Source organism: Pan troglodytes, chromosome 8, assembly GCF_028858775.2.
Source record: "Pan troglodytes isolate AG18354 chromosome 8, NHGRI_mPanTro3-v2.0_pri, whole genome shotgun sequence".
Classification (NCBI taxonomy): domain Eukaryota; kingdom Metazoa; phylum Chordata; class Mammalia; order Primates; family Hominidae; genus Pan; species Pan troglodytes.
This window is the reverse complement of record NC_072406.2, coordinates 28,335,417-28,355,868: the sequence shown is the minus strand read 5'-3', so window position 1 is coordinate 28,355,868 and position 20,452 is coordinate 28,335,417. Positions and strand designations below refer to the sequence as shown.

General features: G+C 46.3%; 1 long non-coding RNA gene across 1 annotated transcript; it reads left to right on the top strand.

Annotated features, from left to right (window-relative positions):
- The first annotated feature begins 2,553 nt into the window (after positions 1 to 2,553).
- On the top strand, positions 2,554 to 19,925 carry LOC107976929 (uncharacterized). Its single transcript, XR_001721247.3, has 3 exons — positions 2,554 to 4,596; positions 8,849 to 9,041; positions 11,979 to 19,925. It is a non-coding gene; the product is annotated as an uncharacterized LOC107976929 (long non-coding RNA).
- Positions 19,926 to 20,452: the final 527 nt, after the last annotated feature.

Genomic DNA, 20,452 nt, shown 5'->3' with positions numbered 1-20,452 from the left:
GGGCAGGTGACATCTTCCGATCTTTATTGAGTCATGCATTCGGGTCTTAGGCAATTACTGTTTCAAAAATGATTCCACCTTTTTTTAGAAAAAAAATAATGTTGGCTGGGCATGGTGGCTCACGGCTATAACCCCAGCACTTTGGCAAGCTGAGGCAAGAGGATCACCTGAGCCCAGGAGTTGGAGACTAGCCTGGGCAACATAGTGAGACCGCTCCACTAAAAAAAAAAAAAAAAAAAAAAAAAGTCACATGTGGTAACGTGCACCTGTAGTCCCAGCTACTCAGGAGACTGAGGCAGGAGTATCACTTGAGACTGGGAGGTGAAGCCGTGATCACACCAGTGCACTCCAGCCTGGGTGACATAGTGAGATGGAGGGAGGGAGGGAGGAAGCAAGGAAAGGAGGGAGGGAGGGAGGGAGATGGGGGAAGGGGAAAGGAAGAGAGGAAAGAAGGAAGGAGGAAAAGAAAGAAAAAGAAGAAAGAAAGAAGAAAAGAAGGAAAGAGAAAAAGAGTGTTAAAAGAAAATCATAATGTTTGAAAACCATTTTCCTAGGCAGTGGCAAGAGGGATTTATTTGTAGCTAGTTGTGTGATTGTGTTTTAGAAAAATAAAAAAATAAATAAATAAATAAAGATGTAGCAGAGAGCACTGGGCAGAGGAAGAGGATGACAGCCGCACTCCTAGAACAGAGCCATTTCCCAGCGCCGGGAGTGTGGGCTCACACCAGAGGGAGAAAACGGATAGGAAGTTGAGTCCACTCAGCATCTTCCGGGGTGGCAGCAAAATCCTACACTGGTTTCAAGGTAAGGCTTAGGGAGAGCGAATGTTCCTAAAACTGAGTTATTCGAGGGATTAAAAAAATTAGCAGCTGCCCTCAAAACTGTAACTCAGAGAAAAAAGAGAAATTCATGCAAAGAGAGAGGGTCACTGCTTCCAGATCTACCTCTGACGGTTTGACGTCATCACAGAAGGTGGAGCCAGAAGGCCGTCAGAGGTCACCTGGTCCAATCTCCTCCTTTGCAGATTTAATGCAAGGTTAAAACTGAGGTTGGCTTCATTGTCCACACAGAGGTGACCTACTTTGGTGATATGCAGTAGCGTCCAGCCCAGCCCAAGTGGAGCCCTTTCAAAATGGATTTTCTACTCTAAAGAAAGAATTATTTTGAGGACCTTCAGAGATAATACATCAGGAGCATGATCTAACTGGGGAATCTTTTCCCATGCTTTTTGCCCTACATATGGATTTCCTGGCGCCATCTATCCAAAGCATTCCACACCGAAGATATGTGGGGGCGTGATGGCTGAAAAATATCTGTGCATAAATTACAAGTTGCTATTTTTAATCTGAATCTGCCTTAACTATTTCCCCTTCCCTTCTTTATTGGAGAACATGGGCAAATTCTGTTAAGTAATAATTTCCTGTTGAGTAAGAGTTAGGTTTAGTCCATTGTTCTCTTTTTTTTTTTTTTTTTTTTTTTTTTTTTGAGACGGAGTCTCGCTCTGTCGCCCAGGCTGGAGTGCAGTGGCGCGATCTCGGCTCACTGCAAGCTCCACCTCCTTGGTTCATGACATTCTCCTGCCTCAGTCTCCTGAGTAGCTGGGACTACAGGTGCCTGCCACTACGCCCGGCTAATTCTTTTGTATTTTTTAGTAGAGACGGGCTTTCACCGTGTTAGCCAGGATAGTCTCAATCTCCTGACCTCGTGATCCACCTGCCTTGGCCTCCCAAAGTGCTGGGATTACAGGCGTGAGCCACTGCGCCCGGCCGTCCACTGTTCTCTTGCTGGTGTTTCCATTGACTCCCGTTGCTCATATCCAGGTCTTTAAAGGCTGATGTCAGAGAGGATCAAGTCTCTAATGATAGTGCGTGCTGTTTTAGTTTATTCAATGTCATGTCCTAATTAGCAGTTATGTCTCAAGTGCTATGCAATAAGCACTGATATAGTCTGGATATTTGTCCCACTCAGTTCTCGTTGCAATGTAATCCCAATGTTAGAGGTGAGGCCTGGTGGGAGTTGTTTGGGTCATGGGGACAGATCCCTTGTGGCTTGGTGCCATCCTTGCAATAGTGAGTTCTTTCATGTGAAATCTGGTTGTTTGAAGGTGCATGGACCAGGCACAGCGGCTCGCGCCTATAATCCCAACACTTTGAGAGGCCAAGGCAGGTGGATCACTTGAGCTCAGGAGTTTGAGACCAGCCTGGGCAACATAGCAAGACCTCATCTCTACTAAAAATTTGAAAAAATCGGCCAGGCGCAGTGGCTCACGCTTGTAATCCCAGCATTTTGGGAGGCCGAGGCAGATCACGAGGTCAGGAGTTTGAGACCAGCATGGCCATCACAGTGAAATCCCATCTGCACTAAAAATACAAAAATTAGCTGGGCGTGGAGGAGGGCACCTGTAATCCCAGCTACTTGGGAGGCTAAGGCAGGAGAATTGCTTGAACCTGGGAGGTGGAGGTTGCATTGAGTTGAGTTCGCGCCACTGCACTCCAGCCTGGGCGACAGAGCTAGACTCCGTCTCAAAAATAAATAAATAAATAAATAAATAAAAATTAGCTGGGCATGGTGACATGTGCCCATAGTCCCAGTTACTCAGGAGGCTGAGGCAGGAGGATTGCTTCAGCCTGGAAGATCGAGACTGCAATGAGCCATGATTGCACCACTGCACTCCAGCCCAGGTGACAGAGCCAGACTCTGTCTCAATCAATCAATAAGTGTGGCACATGCCCGTCCTGTCTCTCTTGCTTCCACTCTCGCTATGTGATGTGACTGCTACCACGTCACCTTCCACTGAGAAATAAAAGCTCCCTGAGGCCTCCCCAGAAGCCAAGCAGATGCCAGTGCCATGCCTATACAGCCTGCAGAACCGTGAGCCAATTAAGCCTCTTTTCTGTATAAATCACCCAGTCTTAGGTATGTCCTTATAGCAACACAAGAACAGCCTAACACAAGCACAAAACAAAGTCCTGGAGATGCAGAGATAAGTACAACAGGGTTCTGTCCTCACAGCTCACTCGTGCAAGGAGTCCTAGCAATAAGTGTGGTGGATAATTTTCAAGTTTGGTTTGGGATTATCTCACCTTGTTCGAACCACAAAAGATGAAGCAATTTCAGATTGTAAGTTGTTATGGTCATGCTGATGGTCAGGGTGCAAATAGAAAAGTTCAAGCCATTCCAAGGACTGTGCTGGTCAGCGCAAGATATACAGAGATACACTGAGGCCTGGCATGGATAAATAAAGATTGTATGCCTATGTAAAAATGTATGGGGTCATAAGAGACAAGCCATCTTTCCCCATCTGCTGTAACAGCCTTAGGGAAAAAAGTCCAGTGGAATCCTGTACTGGTCCGTTTCCACACTGCTGATAAAGACATACCCAAGACTGGGTAATTTACACAGAAAAAGAGGTTTAATGGACTCACAGTTCCACGTGGCTGGGGAGGCCTCACAATCATGGCAGAAGGCAAAAGCCACGTCTTACATGGTGGCAGATAAGAGAGAATCAAAATCAAGCAAAAGGGGAAACCCCTTATAAAATCATAAGATCTGGTCCAGCATGGTGGCTCATGCCTGTAATCCCAGCACTTTGAGATGCCGAAGTGGGTGGATCACCTGAGGTCAGGAGTTGGAGACCAGCCTGGGCAACATGAAGAAACCCCATCTCTACTAAAAATACAAAAAATTAGCTGGGCATGCTGGCAGGCACCTGTAATCCCAGCTATTGGGAGACTGAGGCAGGAGAATTGCTTGAACCTGGGAGGCGGAGGTTGCAGTGAGCCAAGATAGTGTCACTGCAGTCCAGCCTGAGTGACAGAGTGAGAATGTCTCAAAAAAAAAAAAAATTCATCAGATTTCTTGAGATTTATTCACTACCATGAGAACAGTATGGAGGAAACTGCCTTCATGATTTAATTATCTCCCACCTGAGGAATTATGGGAGCTACAATTCAAGATGAAATTTGGGTGGGGACACAGCCAAACCATATCAGATTCTTAAGGACTTGGGCAGGGAGAGGAGGTCTATGAGAGAGCTGAGCACCAACTCAGCTGCCACAGCTGACACCTTATTCAGATATCTTGAAGTTGACCTTGACCCTTCTGGGTCTTTTCATAAGAACAAAAGAGCTACTGAGAGTGCAGCCACCAGGCCAGCCAAGTCCTGGCTTAAGAAAGTTATCAGCATTATTGCATCCTTCTCCCTCCAAATCTTTCCTACAGAGAAATGCCTGGCCTTTGAGAATCTTCTACGGGGGGACCAGGGGTATGAAGTTAGTATTGATCAATGTTCTAATCTGCAGTTTTTCTCTTTTCTTTTTGTTCATGTGCTCCATCAGTAGATGTTTTCTTTCTTTCTTTTTTTTTTTTTTTTAAGCCCGGGATTAAAGAGTGCTTCATTTGATTCAGCCACTTGGGTATATGAGGGAGAACTGAAACTGAATGGAAATTATTCACATGAGCCCCAGGAGCCACCCGAATGTGTGGCAACTCAGGAATACCATAATGGAGGTGTGCAGAAAGTGCTCTGTGACAGCTCACCCTGCCCTGGTTATTTAAAAAGAAAGTGAGGTGTGATTTGAGCTATCAGTACAACAGGTAATTGACAAAGTGTTGATGAAATAAACCTTCTCTCCTCATCTCTAATTACCCATAGCTCAAAGGAATTATTCTTTTCACAGCCAGACACAAAGAGCACTCTCTTCCTTGTAAAAGAGAGAGGGGCTGGGTACAGTGGTTCACACCTGTAATCCCAGCACTATGACCAAGGCAGGAGAATTACTTGAGCCCAGGATTTCAAGACCAGCCTGGGCAACATAGTGAGACCCCCATCTCTACAACAAAATTTTTAAATTAGCTGGACATGGTGGCATGCCTCTGTGGTCCCAGTTACTGGGAGGCTGAGCTGGGAGGATGGCTTGAACCCAGGAGGTTGAGGCTGCAGTGAGCCATGATTGCTCCACTGTATTCCAGCATGGGCAACGAGTGAAAGGCTATCTCAAAAAAGAAAAAAAGAGAGAGAGAGAGATTGAGGATTTGAAAATAAGACTTAGGAATATAGAGCTCACAAATGCTGGGATGAGACTCAGATCTCTGTCTCTGGTAATCAGTAGAGGGAAACGCATTCTGTGGATGTATAGATGTGATTGATGGAGCAGAACCCAAACTTACGTACATTTCCTACTTACTGTAATGACTACAGGTAGAGATCTAATTTAGACCTAGAGTTCTTCAATTCTTGGAAGAACCATTTACGTTGCAAAAATGTAAGTCATGTAGCATCTACTGTCCTAAGAGAAAGGTCTACTATGACCTGTTATCTTTGGCTTGACAAAATTGTCTTCCCAGGGAAAGGTGTAATCTACTTAAGGTTCTGGCCCATTGAAAGAATGGAGACCCATACCCCAGTCTTTCTCTGCAGTATTTAAAGTTAGGGAAACGGGCTGGGTGCAGTGTCTCATGCATGTAATCCCAGCACACTAGAAGGCATAGGCAGAAGGATGGCTTCAGCCCAGGAGTTTGAGACCAGCCTGGGGAAAATGGAATACTTTTTTTTTTTTTAATTAGCTGGGCATGGTGGCATGCACCTGTACTCCTAGCTACTCAGGAGGCTGAAGCAGGAGGATCACTTAAGCTCAGGCGTTCAAGACTGCAGTGAACTTTGATGGCACCACTGCACTCCAGCCTGAGTAACAGAGCAAGACCTTGTCTCAAAATAAATAAATAAAAATAAAGTGAGTGAAACCTATGGATGGGGCCTGTTAGCTATGAAAAAAAAAACCCCCACAAAACAAAACAACCACATAGCAATAAAGGGCTACAAGATCCATGAAGCAAAGTGACCATGAGCATTGAGAGAAACGAGACCAGCGAGGAGGCCACTGCTGTGAGTCAGAAGGGGAGACGTAGGCAGGAGTGGTCCTGTCCATGAAATGGCAGAACCTCATCTTGGGGCAGGAGCTGTCTGCCTACGAGCATCCTAAGTGTAGCCACTGCCAGTCAACAACAGTAGCGAAAAACATAAGTCCCCATGGCAGCTGCAATGCTAGATCTCTGCCCTGGGAGCACAGAGGCCTGTTCTGAAGTAACCAACTCCAGGGAGATACTAAAATATTCTCCAGCCTCCACGTCCAAACCACCCATTAAGCATGGTGGGCTGGGAGCAGGAAATTCCAGGCCAAAGATTCCTGGCCACAGTGGGCACCATGGGACTGAGAGAGAGGAGAAGGTTAGAACCGCTCCAGCTTTTTTTTTTTTTTTTTTGAGACGGAGTTTTGCTTTTGTTGCCTAGGCTAGAGTGCAATGGCACTATCTTGGCTCACTGCACCTCTGCCTCCCAGGTTCAAGCGATTCTACTGCCTCAGCCTCCCAAGTAGCTGGGATTACAGGCATGCGCCACCATGCCTGGCTAATTTTTGTATTTTTTTTTAGTAGAGACGGGGTTTCTCCATGTTGGTCATGCTGGTCTTGAACTCCTGACCTCAGGTGATCTGCGCACCTCGGCCTTCCGAAGTGCTGGGATTACAGGCATGAGCCACCGTGCCCGGCCAGAAGCGCTCCAGCTTTTTATGTCATGTTGGGGTGGACACCGATCATGGAGCCACTATCGGGTGGGGGGACATTATTTTGTAAAGCTCAGTTAAAAGTCTTCTGGGACTCTAGAGACCTGGGGTATGGAGGTGGCATGTTCTCTGTAACAGAGTCCAGGATGCCAGGACTGGGAAGGGGCAGATGCGGACTCAGGACCACCCCTTCTTTGTGTAAACATAAGGCCTGGAGTGCCACAAGCAAGGAGAGCCATTGTTCACAACATTCTTGTTTTCTTTTGAGATGGAGTTTTACTCTGTCACCCAGGCTGGAGTGGTGCAATGGCGCGATCTCGCTTCACTGCAACCCCCGTCTCCCGGGTTCCAGCGATTCTCCTGCCTCAGCCTCCCGAGTAGCTGGGATTACAGGCCCCCGCCACCATGGCCAGCTAATTTTTGTATTTTTAGTAGAGACGGGGTTTCGCCATGTTGGCCAGGCTGGTCTCGAACTTGTGACCTCAGGTGATCCACCCTCCTCGGCCTCCCAAACTGTTGGGATTACGGGGATGAGCCACTACGCCCAGTCCACAACTCTTTTTTAAATTTATTTTTTATTGGCCAGGTGAAGTTGCTCACACCTGTAATCCCAGCATTTTGGGAGGCCAAGGCAGGCAGATCACCTGAGGTCAGGAGTTTGAAACTAGCCTGGTCAACATGGTGAAACCTGTCTCTACTAAAAATACAAAAAAAAATTAGCTGTGCATGGTAGCATGTGCCTGTAATCCCAGCTACTCTGGAGGCTGAGACAGGAGAAGTGCTTGAACCCAGGAGGTGAAGATGGCAGTGAGCCAAGATCGTGCCATTGCACTCCAGCCTGGGTGACAGAGCAAGACTCCATCTCTCTCTCTCTATATATGTATATATACATAATTTTTTGAGAGACAAGGTCTTGCTCTGCCACCCAGGCTGGAGTGCAGAGGCACGATCACAACTCACTGCAGCCTCAAACTCCTGGGCTCAAGCAATCTTCCCACCTCAGCCTCCCAAGCAGCTGGGATGACATGGGCACGCCACCACACCTGGCTACTTTTCAAAAATATTTTTGGAAAGACAGGGTCTCACTATGTTGCCCAAACTGGTCTCAAACTCCTGATCTCAAGTGATCCTCTTGCCTCAGCCTCCCAAAGCACTGCGATTACAGGTGTGGGCCACTGCACCCGGCCCTATGCTTCTCAAGTCTTGATGCTAATCTGGAAACAGAAAGATGACCTTCACAGACTGATGCCACCGGGCAAGAGGTAGGTAGTCTGCTGCCTCCTGGACAAGTTCTTCCTACCCAGGTTTCTGCTGATAATGCTGGATATTCGAGTGCCCATCCAAAGGCTCATTGGTGACCCCGGGCAGCCTGTGACCAGGCACAAACACTTAAGTAGTCGCTCGCCTGGAAGAAATGAGACTTGAGCCTGAGAGACCAACTGCATCCGCCTGGCGGTGTCCAGGAGCCACTGGCACAGGAGTTCAGGACCACATACTCCCTAAGGACCCATTTACGCTTCTCAGCCCTGGTCTGTCTGAAACCAAGGCTGAGAATCTAGAAGAGCAAGGGAAAATTATAGGCTAGAAGTTCAGGAGAAAGGAACCATTGTCAGGTTGTGAAATACAGAATCAAAGCCAAACACAAGATGTCACACAGGAATAAACTGAAGAGCAAGCAGTGCAGAGCCAGGAATGAAATGGCCCTGACTTAATGGCCCAAATTCAAGGTGGCAAGTCAGAGCTAGGGCCCATTTAGGAAGTGTGAATGCCCGGGCAGGATGTAAAACAAAAAGGCAGGCTGACCTGCGGGTGCTAATTCCAAGCCAGCATTTTTTATCCACACTCATCAGCTCAGTATTCTCTCCTTTACTCATCCAAAAATTAAGAAATTTTTGGCCAGGCATGGTGGCTCATGCCTGTAATCCGAGCACTTTGGGAGGCTGAAGCTGGTGGATCACTGGAGGTCAGGAGTTCAAGGCCAGCTTGACCAACATGGCAAAACCCCGTCTCTACTAAAAATACAAAAATTAGCCAGACGTGGTGGCAGGTACCTGTAATCCCAGCTAGAGGAATTGGTTGAACCCGGGAGGCAGAGGTTGCAGTGAGCTGAGATCACACCACTGTACTCCAGCCTGGGCGACAGAGCAAGACTCTGAAAAAATAAAATAAAAATAAAAATAAAATTCCAGTAATTGGAAAGTGGAACTAGAATTTTAGCTTCCTTGAAACGCTGAACATTTAGCTTCCTATGAAACTCAAGCATGCTCAATCTCTTTCTCTTCCATTAGGCAAAAGGACTTGTAAGTATCATGCTCTTTCTCTTTGAAGAGCTGGAGAAATCAGAGGCTCTGAACCTCATGGAAGAACGCACAGGCAAACCAGGCAAAAGCCGGAGTTTCAACTGCAGTCAGCCGGCCTTCACTTTATCTTATGCTGCCTTTGCCCTCCAGAGAGGTTTTGTTCCCAAAAAATCTCCGAAAGGTAAAGCCATACACACATCATTTATTTTAACATTACCCAAATGGAGAGAAAGAAAGAGGAAGTGCAGAAGGCTAGCCGGGCCACCCTATGCTGATTTGAATGAGGGGGAAGTGTGGAAGCAAGAATGCATCTGATGAAAAATGAGCGTGCAAAGCATTCGATCCAAAATCGCTTGCTAAACTCAAGTCTGAGGGGAGTTTTAGTTTGACTATTAGAGTCCTAGTAGCTGCTTTCCTATCCCCTATATATGCCAAAAGTTGGGGTGATGGCTGAGCCCAGTGCCTCTTTTGCCCAGCGACTCCCTCGCCCAGCACTTTGGGAGGTTGAAGTGAGCCCAGGAGTGGGAGGATTGCTTGAGCCCAGGAGTTCAAGACAAGCCTGGGCAACATAGTGAGACCCCGTCTCTACAAAAACTAAAAAAATTAGCCAGGTGTGGTGGTGCGCACCTGTGGTCCCAGCTACTTGGGAGGCTGAGGTGAGAGGATTGCTTCAGCCCAGGAGGCTGAGGCTGCAGTGAGCTATGATCACGTCCCTGTACTCCAGCCTGGGCAACATAGTGAGACATTGCCTCAAAATAAATTAAAAACAATACAAATTAAAATGTAAAAAACCGAAGTTGGGGTGATGATATGCACTCCAATGTTGAAAGAATAAATAAAAGAATGAAGGTACCAACCAATCAACAAAATTTGGAAAGTTGTGTAACATCATCAAAAGGATTATCTTAAGGTACAAGTTAAAAAGTGGCCTCCTGTCATATCATTTCAGGAAGTCAGAGACTACACACACACTCAGGAGGAGGAGCTGGAGAATGGCTTTCTAAAATGCCCATGCTCCCTAAGCTACTGGCTTATTAAAATTTCCATTACAAACTCTAAATGTCTCAGAGGTAGTTTTCCAACACCACCATCTTCATGGGCAGACCCATGGCGGCGATGCTGGAGGGGCGGATATGGTGACACATTGTAGACAGTGGAGGATGGGAGGATAGTGGCCTTTAAGTTTTGCATTTCTTAACATTTAAAGAGCAGTTCATTTTTGCACACTCTGAATATTTTCTCAAGAGCGGGTGTGGTTTCCCACAGTTTTGCTAAGGAGTTGCACACAGTCAAACACGCTATCTTTCATGTTACTTGTTTTTGAAAAATACAGTATTCTAAGAGTTTTCTCCTGAAATATATGTGAAAATCCTGGAGTCGTGTTTGATCTTTAAAAAGCAAACTTTAAACTTCTCCGAGTTTGCTTGTTCCAAACAATAAATAATTATGGAAAAACTAAATGCAAGTTGAAACGTGAAGCATAATTGTAGATGTTAAACAATCCAGTATACTCATTGAGAAAATAGGAAAAGATATACTTAGTTGTATGAAGAATTCACTTACAATTTCATCATGAATATTGGAAGCAATTTTAACTTTGAAATGGCAGTATTTCTGCACAACCGCATCCATAATCCATATGGTTAAAAAAACAAAAATATTTCCTAAGTTGTTCATTAATTATCATAGCCTTAAAACAATCTTTTTACTGAGGAAGGATTACATTTTTTATTAACTCTTTTTCTTTTTTTAGAGACAGAGTCTCACTCTGTCACCCAGGCTGGAGTATAGTGGTATGATCATAGCTCACTGCAGCCTCTAACTCCTGGGCTCAAGTAATCAAGTAATCCTCCTGCCTCAGCCTTCCAAGTAGCTGAGATGACAGGCAAGTGCCATCAAGCCTGGCTAATTTTTTTTTTTTTTTTTGAGGAGTCTCGCTCTGTTGCCCAGGCTGGAGTGCAGTGGCATGATCTTGGCTCACAGCAACCTCAGCCTCCCGGGTTCAAGTGATTCTGCTGCCTCAACCTCCTGAGTAGCTAAAATTACAGGCATGAGCCACCACACCAGGCTAATTTTTTTGTATTTTTAGTAGAGACGGGGTTTCATCATGTTAGCCAGTCTGGTCTCGAACTCCTGACCTCAAGTGATCCACCTGCCTCGGACTCCCAGAGTGTTGGGGTTACAGGCGTGAGCCACAGCACTGGGTCCTGGCTAATCTTTTTAAGTTTTATTTTTGTAGAGACAAGGTCTTACTATGTTGCCCAGGCTGGTCTCAAACCCTGAGCTCAAGTGACCCTCCCACCTCAGCCTCCCAAAGCACTGGGATGACAGGCATGAGCCACCATGCCCAGTCTCTATTAACTTTTAAATGGTTGGTTAAAAGATCAGAACTATTGTTTGATTGATGTTATATGTTACAGGTTGGCAAGGTTATTTTCTTTTTTTTGTTTTCGTTTTTGTTTTTTTTGAGACGGACTCTCACTCTGTCACCCAGGCTGGAGTGCAGTGGTGCGATCTCTGCTCACCGCAAGCTCCACCTCCCAGGTTCACGCCATTCTCCTGCCTCAGCCTCCGGAGTAGCTGTGACTACAGGCGCCCGCCATCACCCCCGGCTAATTTTTTTTGTATTTTTAGTAGAGATGTGGTTTCATTGTGTTAGCCAGGATGGTCTCAATCTCCTGACCTCGTGATCCGCCCACCTCGGCCTCCCAAAGTGCTGGGTTTACAGGCATAAGCCACCGCACCCACCCTGCAAGGTTATTTTCAATGCCATCTTTTGGTTCAGACCTTCCAAAGCTCTGCCAAAGCCCCAATTTTTCTTGAACTTTCATCCCATCCTAGACCTCCATGCTGAAACTCAGACCTCAATCTCAGATCCTGGGTTTTCTGGCTGGAGTTGCCCTTCCTGCCTCTCCTTGCTACTCCTGGAACCCCAAAGCAAACCAGCCTCTTAGGGCCAGCTCACTTCCCATCCTTTCTGGACCCCCTTCCTCACCTCCTCACCAGCCCACTCCACATGGTGTGATATAATTTGTATCAATTGTATGTCCTGCCACCGGAACAAGGTTATCCTCCCAGTGGGCAAACCATGGTGTATTCTTTCTTTAATTCCCTGTAGGTGCCCAGCTATGACGTCCAGCACTTCATTTGTTGATTCAAAGACCTGGGTTAAAATACCAGCTCTGCCATTTCATTCAAGATTCCCCTGAATTCACATTTATTGGACACTATGGTATGTCGAAACTGTGCTCTGATGAGGGAATGAAAAGCTGAATCAGGTGTGACTACTGCTTTCAAGGTGCTGCAGACTTTATTGTGTTTCCCCAAGTTCATATGTTGAAGCCATAACCTCCAGTGTGGCTGCATTGGCAGATAGGGCCTCTAAGTGGGTAGTGGAGGTTACATGTGTCATCGGGGTGTGGCCCTGAACCAATAGGATTAGTGTTCTTATAAGAAGAGATGCCAGAAAGAAAACAAAAAGAAAAAGAAAAGAAGAAAAGACAGGCCAGGTGCAGTGGCTCTCACCTATAATCCCAGCACTTTGAGAAACTGAGGCAGGAGGATTGTTCAAACCCAGGAGTTTGAGACCAGCCTGGGCAATATAGTAAGACCCCATCTCTACAAAAACTTTTTAAGAAAGAAAGAAACTGGCTGGGCATGGTGGCTCATGCCTGTAATCCCAGCACTTTGGGAGGCCAAGGAGGGCAGATCACAACGTCAGGAGATTGAGACCATCCTGGCTAACACAGTGAAACCCCGTCTTTACTAAAAATACAAAAACAAAATTAGCCAAGCGTGGTGGTGCGTGCCTGTAGTCCCAGCTACTCGGGAGGCTAAGGTGGGAGAATGGCGTGAACCTGGGAGGTGGAGCTTGCAGTGAGCTGAGATGGTGCCACTGCACTCCACCCTGGGTGACAGAGCAAGACTCTGTCAAAAAAAAAAAAAGAAAGAGAGAGAAAGAAAGAAGAAAGAGAGAGAGAAAGAGAAAGAAAAAGAAAGAGAGAAAGAGAAAGAGAAAGAAGAAAGAAAGAAGAAAGAGAAAGAAAGAAAGAAAGAAAGAAAAAAGAAAAACAAGGAAAGAAAGACAAAGAAAGAAAGAAAGAAAGAAAAAAGAAAAACAAGGAAAGAAAGACAAAGAAAGAAAGACAAAAGACACCAAAGCTAATTATTTCTCTCCAAGAACACATACAAAGGAAAGGTCTTGCAAGGTCATAGCGAGAAGGTGGCAGTCTGCAAGTCAGGAAGAGAGCCCTCATCAGAAACTGAATCCCTGCCTACAGAATGTGAGATATAAATGTCTATTGTTTAAGCTCCCTATCTGTGGTACCTCATCATGGCAGTCTAAGCTGACTAAGACACATGAAGATCAGAGCTTAGAAGTAGGAACAGGCGAGTTGGGTGGGGCAGGCTGTTTTGTTTGCAGGACGTGTCTCAGCTCACATCGGGTTGGTAGGTCTTCCTCTGCAGCTGTTGTGACCATGAAGCAAGCAGGCCCTCAGGAACCTGGCCTTACTGCCAGGCCTCACAGGGGGAGTCGAGGGACAGGATGGCCACTCTGTGTCCAGAACATGGGTAACAACTAGTGAACAGGTCGATGGGAGACTAGGGTGACAAGTGACTGGGAAGTCTGAAACTACTGAAGCCTGTGTGGGTCTACTGAAGGGATTTGACAGGAAGACGATGTGGTCCCAGCCATGGAGAGGCCAGCCTGGGCTGCTCTGTGGTCCCCGAGACCCTGGCCTGAGGGTGCACCAGCCCCAGCATCAATCAGATCTCATGGTGTTTCTAGGATTCAAGGCCCTCACGGAGCCCCTGAAAGCAAGGCTCACTTTCCTAAGCTCTTCAAAGCTCAAGGAGCCAACGGCAGACCTGACACATCCTGCAATGCTCTCAGCATGGGCCTGCTTAGCCTGCTCCCTCCTCAGCCAGTTTGCCCCAGAAACTAAAAATAAAATTGACAACAGAGGAGCATTAAACAGCAAAATCTAGCTGAGGGAGGAGCAGAGGCTTTGAACAAGGACAACTGGCACACACCGTGGTCACCTCTGGTTGTCCCGTCCTCCCTGGGCGTTGGGAGTTTGTGGATGGATATTCACTGGAGCGCCTGCTCTGCCAAGAGATAACTCAGCTTTCCTCTAAACCTCTGTGGTTTTATCTCTTTTGTTTGTTTACTATTTCTTCCTCCTCCCCTACGTGAGAAACATCTCCCTGTATCTCCAGTTCAAATTCCCCAAAGCGAGAATCTAATTTGGTCTTCAGACCCTCTTTGAAGGGCTGCTGTCATACAGGGCCATTGGATGGTCCTGCCAGCCTGCGAGCTGGCTGTCCTGGCTCCCAGGTAGTGACCTGTGGGCAGAGCCCTTTTCCTGCAAGTGGGTGGTGAGAATCCAGGCACACTGGGGCAAGCCTGCCCTGCCTGTATGGGGCAGAATGTACTCAGCTGCTCGCAAGAGAATAGCCGCATACAAGCCGTCTCTATTGCTGTGAGCTCATTTTCCATAGCAAGAAGCCTGCAGGTGGTTGGTCCTAGAACTCAGTGTCTCTGTGACCCCACAGAGGATATTTTTCCATCTGCCAAGTGGCTGGACGGTAGTTGCAGCAGTTCAATGAATACATCAAATCCAGAGATTTCCTTGACGCTCCCCTACCCCCACCCTCAGGAGATGTGTTGATGTCTCTTTGACAAAAGAGAGCCACAGTCCCACCTCTAGCTGCAAGAGAAGCTGGTGGAGTGAGAAGCTGGTGTATACAATGTCTACAGGGGTAAGTGGATTCTAATGACAAGGGAGATGATGGAACATTGTGTAGGCAAACATCTGCCCTACGAAGTAAACAGTTAACTATAGCGTGGTACTGCAAGCGCTATAATAATTTGCTAAGACACTGATATGGTTTGGCTATGTCCCCAACCAAATCTCACCTTGAAGTGTAATAATCCCCATGTGTCAAGGGCAGGGCCAGGTGGAGATAATTGAATCATAGGGGGCCGTTTCCCCATACTGTTCTCATGGTAGTGAATAACTCTCACGAGATCTGATGCTTTTATAAAGGGGAGTTCCCCTGCCCAAGCTCTCTTGCCTGCCTTCATGTAAGACGTGACTTTGCTCCTCACTCGCCTTCAGCCATGAACGTGAGGCCTCCCCAGCCATGTGGATGTGAGTTCATTAAACCTTTTTCCTTTGTAAATTATGCAGTCTCGGGTATGTCTTTATTAACAGGGTGAGAACAGACTGATACAGACACTCTTTGGGATAAGTCACATAACCTCTTCGAGGCTCAGATTCCTAAAATGAAAAATGAAAATGATAGTACTTACATCACAGAGGTGTTGTACAGATTAATATGAAATAATGTATAAGAAAGTCTCTATTTCAATACTTAATAGGTAATAAACGCACCTTGGCTCCTTCCTCCCCATCAACTACAGGGTAAATGAGCAATAAATACTTGCTAACCAAATAAACATTGCTTATCTGGAACATTATCCTCTTGAATTTTGTTGGCGATTTGTAAAAAGAAAGAAAATCAAGTCAGCATGCAAAGTAAAAGTAAACATGAAAAATTCAAAGGCTGGCATGCTAGGAATTAATTTAAAATGCAATCATGCTTCATTGTATTTCAAAGAAAGCTAAATAACTACGTTGAAGCCTCTAACACATTTTCCCTCGATAGACTGATTATCCATTGTTTCCCTCCCTCAGATAGAACCCTTGGAATAATTTGCCATTTCTTCCTGCAACTGGCTCAGCTACACTCTTGATTTTCGGTTTGGTTTTGATTTAGTTTTTTTCCTCCACTGGAAAGTCCCCAGGATAATCTGGATTTATTTCTCATCTGAAATAAAACACATTAACTGGCAGTATTCCCTTCATACTCCCTTCCTTACGAATGGTTCAAAACACTGTCATTAAAATCCATTGCTCTCACCTGTATCTTTGACAACATAATCAATGGATGCTTCCGCGGTAGAGTCAATGTAGTCACATTTGATTTCGAGACTCTTTATCAAATTAGCCCTGATTATATCACCTCCCAGTTCCATTTAGGGATCCTTTCCCTGCCAATTATGCAAAAAGACATTTGGTTTCCTTCTTTCTCCTACAACTTGTCATCAGAGGCGCCTGCGACTCTATCCAAGATCCAAGAATTCTTCCTTTAATTCAGAATTCATCTCACAGCCCACTTCCTCCAGAAAACTCGCACCAGCAATGGTGTGAAGTCCTATCTGTCCCACAAAACAAGACCATCTGAACACTTGGCCTTCGATAGTCTGAAAAACCAAGAGACAGCGATAAACCTTTTTCTCTGGAATGTAAACTCTTTCATGCTTGGTGTGATGCAAGAGTGTAGTAATTTTACACATCTACCATAGCCGGTACTAAAAATTCACTCCAGTCATAAATCTTCAATCTGCCACCCAGTGCCAAGCCCACACCCACCTTCAGTTCTGGAGTTTCCAATGGCTTATGGGACCTCCCCATACTCTAGGGCTTCTGGTTCCTCCAGAGTCAAGATGGTTAGGGAAGAGGGATTCATGAAAATGATATAACTGTTTTGTCTCTCTCTCTCTCTCTTTTTTTTTTTTTTAAACAAGCTCTGACTCTTTCATCTAGGCTGGAGTGTAGTGACACATGGCTCACTGCAGCCTTAACCTCCTGGGCTGAAGCAATCCTCCTGCCTCAGCCTCCTGAGTAGCTGAAACTATAGCTGCATGCCACCATGCCCAACTAATATTTTAATTTTTTTTTGTAGAGCCAGAGTTTTGCCATGTTGCCCAGGCTGGTCTTGAACTCCTGGGCGCGAACAATCCACCTACCTCAGCCTCCTAAAGTGCTGGGATTACAGGCATGAGCTGCCATACCCAGCCACTTTTTTTTTTATTTAGAGACAGAGCCTTGCTCTGTCACCCCTCATCCCCCAGGCTGGAGTGCAGTGGCATGATCATGGTTCACTGCAGCCTTCAACTCCTGGCCTCAAGAGATCCTTCTGCCTTAGCCTCCCAAGTAGCTGGAACTACAGGCACATGCCACCATACCAATTTTTTTTATTTTTTGTAGAGACATTGTCTTGCTATGTTGCCCTGGCTGGTCTTGAACTCCTAGCCTCCCGAAGTGCTAGGATTATAGGCATGAGCTGCTGCACCTGACCAGTATAACTTGTTTTACTGAGTCAGTGCAGATGTAATCTTCGCTGTTATCCATGCCTTGCTGTATGGCAGGCATCCAAATATTGGTTCTCTGATGGAGCTTTTGCACAAGTCTTTGGATGGCCCAAAAGTTCCCTGGCTGAATGATGTGCTCTGACTTGTAATCTTTTCTGCAAGTCCCTACACCTGGTCATAGACTCTACGCTTCTTCCTACTGGACTTCCTGCTGCCTTCTTGAGGAGGATACCAGCAAGACAACTCAAGCCCAGCCACCTTTCCTGGTCTCTGCTTGCCCCTTGGGACACTCACACAACTCTGATTGCTCCAGCAAGCCTTTCATTCCAAAATTACCCAGGCAAGAAGCAAGGACCAGTCTCTATTTGCTCATCTATTCCCAGGCTTCTGAAGAAATAGATCTGGCTTTCTCAAGAACTCTTTCACTGAGTTCTGCAACAACATGGGAGCTCATGTGGACCCATGAGTTTCTACATCTTAGCAAGTGTCTAGATCAGGACTAAGATGTCAGTCCTTTCCCTTCTCGCCAGCATCTTGAGTCTCTAAGGTTCTCTTGAAGCTCCACACATGTGGCTTCAAGGGAAGGAAAGGAGTAGCTCTCACCTTGAACCTGAGTGATTTTCTAATGCCTGGACTTCTATTATTGTAAGATGGGGAGAAGGAGAGGGGACTATTGGTCAATGAACTGCTCCTGCCAGCTCATAGGTGGTCCTTTAAATATGGGGATTTAGCACCTCTTATTCTCAGCTTTAGGGCTGCAGCCTCATTTTGGAGACAACATGAAATGTCCCATTGACATTCTGTTAAACAATGTTGTAATGACTGTCCTTGCACGTCTATCTTTGTGAGCCTTTGAGAGTATGGCCAAAGGGTGAATTACTCATAGATGTTGCTAAATTGTTTTCCAGGAAGGTTGCACCAGTTTGCACTTCCAGAACACTGCAGGAGCACATCCATTTCCCGACATTCTCCCCAAGCCCAGCTAGACATTCCTCAACCTCAAACATGGGACAGAGCTCTGGTTGGAAAGACCAACTCACTCGGTCAAAAGGCCAGATGAATGCACCATTCTAGACACTTAAAAGTGTCAAATACCAAGCTTTTCTGGTGACAGGGTGGAGGAAGGAGGGAGGATGGAAGAGAGAAGACAAGGAAAGGGAAAGGGAGGGAAGAGAAGAATTATTTTCAGAATCTATTGCCGGCTATTGTACTTTATCTCGAATTGTCTCATGGGGGCCAGGCCCGGTGGCTCACACCTGTAATCCCAGCACTTTGGGAGGCTGAGGTAGGCGGATCAGTTGAGGTCAGGAGTTCAAGAACAGCCTGGCCAATATGATGAAACCCCATCTCTACTAAAAATACAAAAGCTGACATGGTGGTGGGCGCCTGTAATCCCGGCTGCTGGGGAGGCTGAGACAGAAGAATCACTTGAACCCGGGAGGCAGAGGCTGTAGTGAGCCGAGATCATGCCACTGCACTCTAGTCTGGGGGACAGAACGAGACTACATCTCAAAAAAAAAAAGAAAAGAAAATTGCTTTGAATTGTCTTGTGGCCAGGATGAGACGGAGGCAGGAGGTGAAGGTTTGTGCAGTTGGGCTCGTAGAAGTGACCTCGTGCCGTGCTGTTAACTGTGGTGAAACTGAGCCTCCTAATCTTTTTTTTTTTTTTTTTTTTTTGACACAGAGTCTTGCTCTGCCACCCAGGCTGGAGTGCAGTGGTGCGATCTCGGCTCACTGCAAGCTCTCCCTCCTGGGTTCACGCCATCCTCCTGCCTCAGCCTCCCAAATAGCTGGGACTACAGATGCACGCCACCACGCCCGGCTAATTTTTTGTATTTTTTTAGTAGAGATGGGGTTTCACCGTGTTAGCCAGGATGGTCTCGATTTCCTGACCTTGTGATCCTCCTGCCTCGGCCTCCCAAAGTGCTGGGATTACAGGCAAGAGCCACTGCGCCCAGCCAAGCCTCCTAATCTTACCTCCAGTGATGCTACTTAGCAGCAGAGGTGTTGCTGACACACCGGCAAGCAGCAGAACGTTGTCTCTACACAACACTCTTATCCTACACAACACTGTTGTCCACCCAGAGAAAGGCCCTCTTTTTTCTTTTTTTTTCAGTTGAGAGAGAGTCTCTCTCACCGAGGCTGGAGTGCAGTGGTGTGATCTCTGCTCACAGCAACCTCCGCCTCCCAGGTTCAAGCGATTCTCCTGCCTCAGCCTCCCAAGTAGCTGGGATTACAGGCACCTGCCACCACACCCGGCTAATTTTTGTATTTTCAGTGGAGACGGGGTTTCACCATGTTGGCGAGGCTGCTCTCGAACTCCTGACCTCAGGTGATCTGCCCGCCTCGGCTTCCCAAAGTGCTGGGATTACAGGCGTGAGCCACTGTGCCCAGCTGAAAGGCCCTCTTTGAACAGAATATGTGTCCAGAATTAGTCAACGTGGGATCTCTGACATCCTCCAAGACCCCCAGGGCATTGCCCTGACTCCATAACTGCTCATTCACAGTGTCGTGTGTCCTCATCCGCTGACCAGGTTCCAGTTCTCCAGAAGCACTTCTTCTCCAAACCAGCAGCAGCAGTATCTGTGAGGGAAATTTGTGTCTATCTTTTATTTTTCTTTCTGTTTTTTTCCCCCTTTTAAAACTCAAGTCACTAAAAGGGACTGTGACAACTCAATATATTTGAACTTCTCTAGATAGTCAGACTAAACACTATGAAATTCACTGTGTATTCAAGATTAAGAGCCACTGGACTTGGGGGACACTTTTTCTGTCACTGCCTTTGTTAGCCAATGCCACTCCCGTAGATCCACAGGCCCCAGATAACAAACGTGGGGGCTGCAGACAGGACGTGGGGCTGGTGGAGACAGCGAGGTGCTGGCAGTCAGGATCCCAGGGTCTGGATCTGACTCCCCAAAGATGTGTCTGTTTTTATCTTAGGAAAGGGGCGTAACTCCCCACAAGCTTAACAGCATAATTATATACAATTTAATTATTAAAGTAATAATATGAAATTATTTATCGTATTGTTACAGAATATATGTAACATACAATAATGTAATATATAATTTATAATATAATTTTTTTTTGAGATGGAGTTTTGCTCTTGTCACCCAGGCTGGAGTACAATGGCATGATCTCGGCTCACTGTAACCTCTATCTCCCAGGTTCAAGCAATTCTTTTGCCTCAGCCTCCCAAGTAGCTGGGATTGTGGATGCGTACTGCCATGCCCAGCTACTTTTTGTATTTTTAGTAGAGATGGGGTTTTACCATGTTGGCCAGGCTAGCCTCGAACTCCTAAGCTCAGGTGATCCACCTGCCTCAGCCTCCCAAAGTGCTGGGATTACAGGTGTGAGCCACTGTGCCCAGCTATAATATAATAATTATATATACTGTACAAAATAATAATCTTATTGGCAAGGAGTTTTTA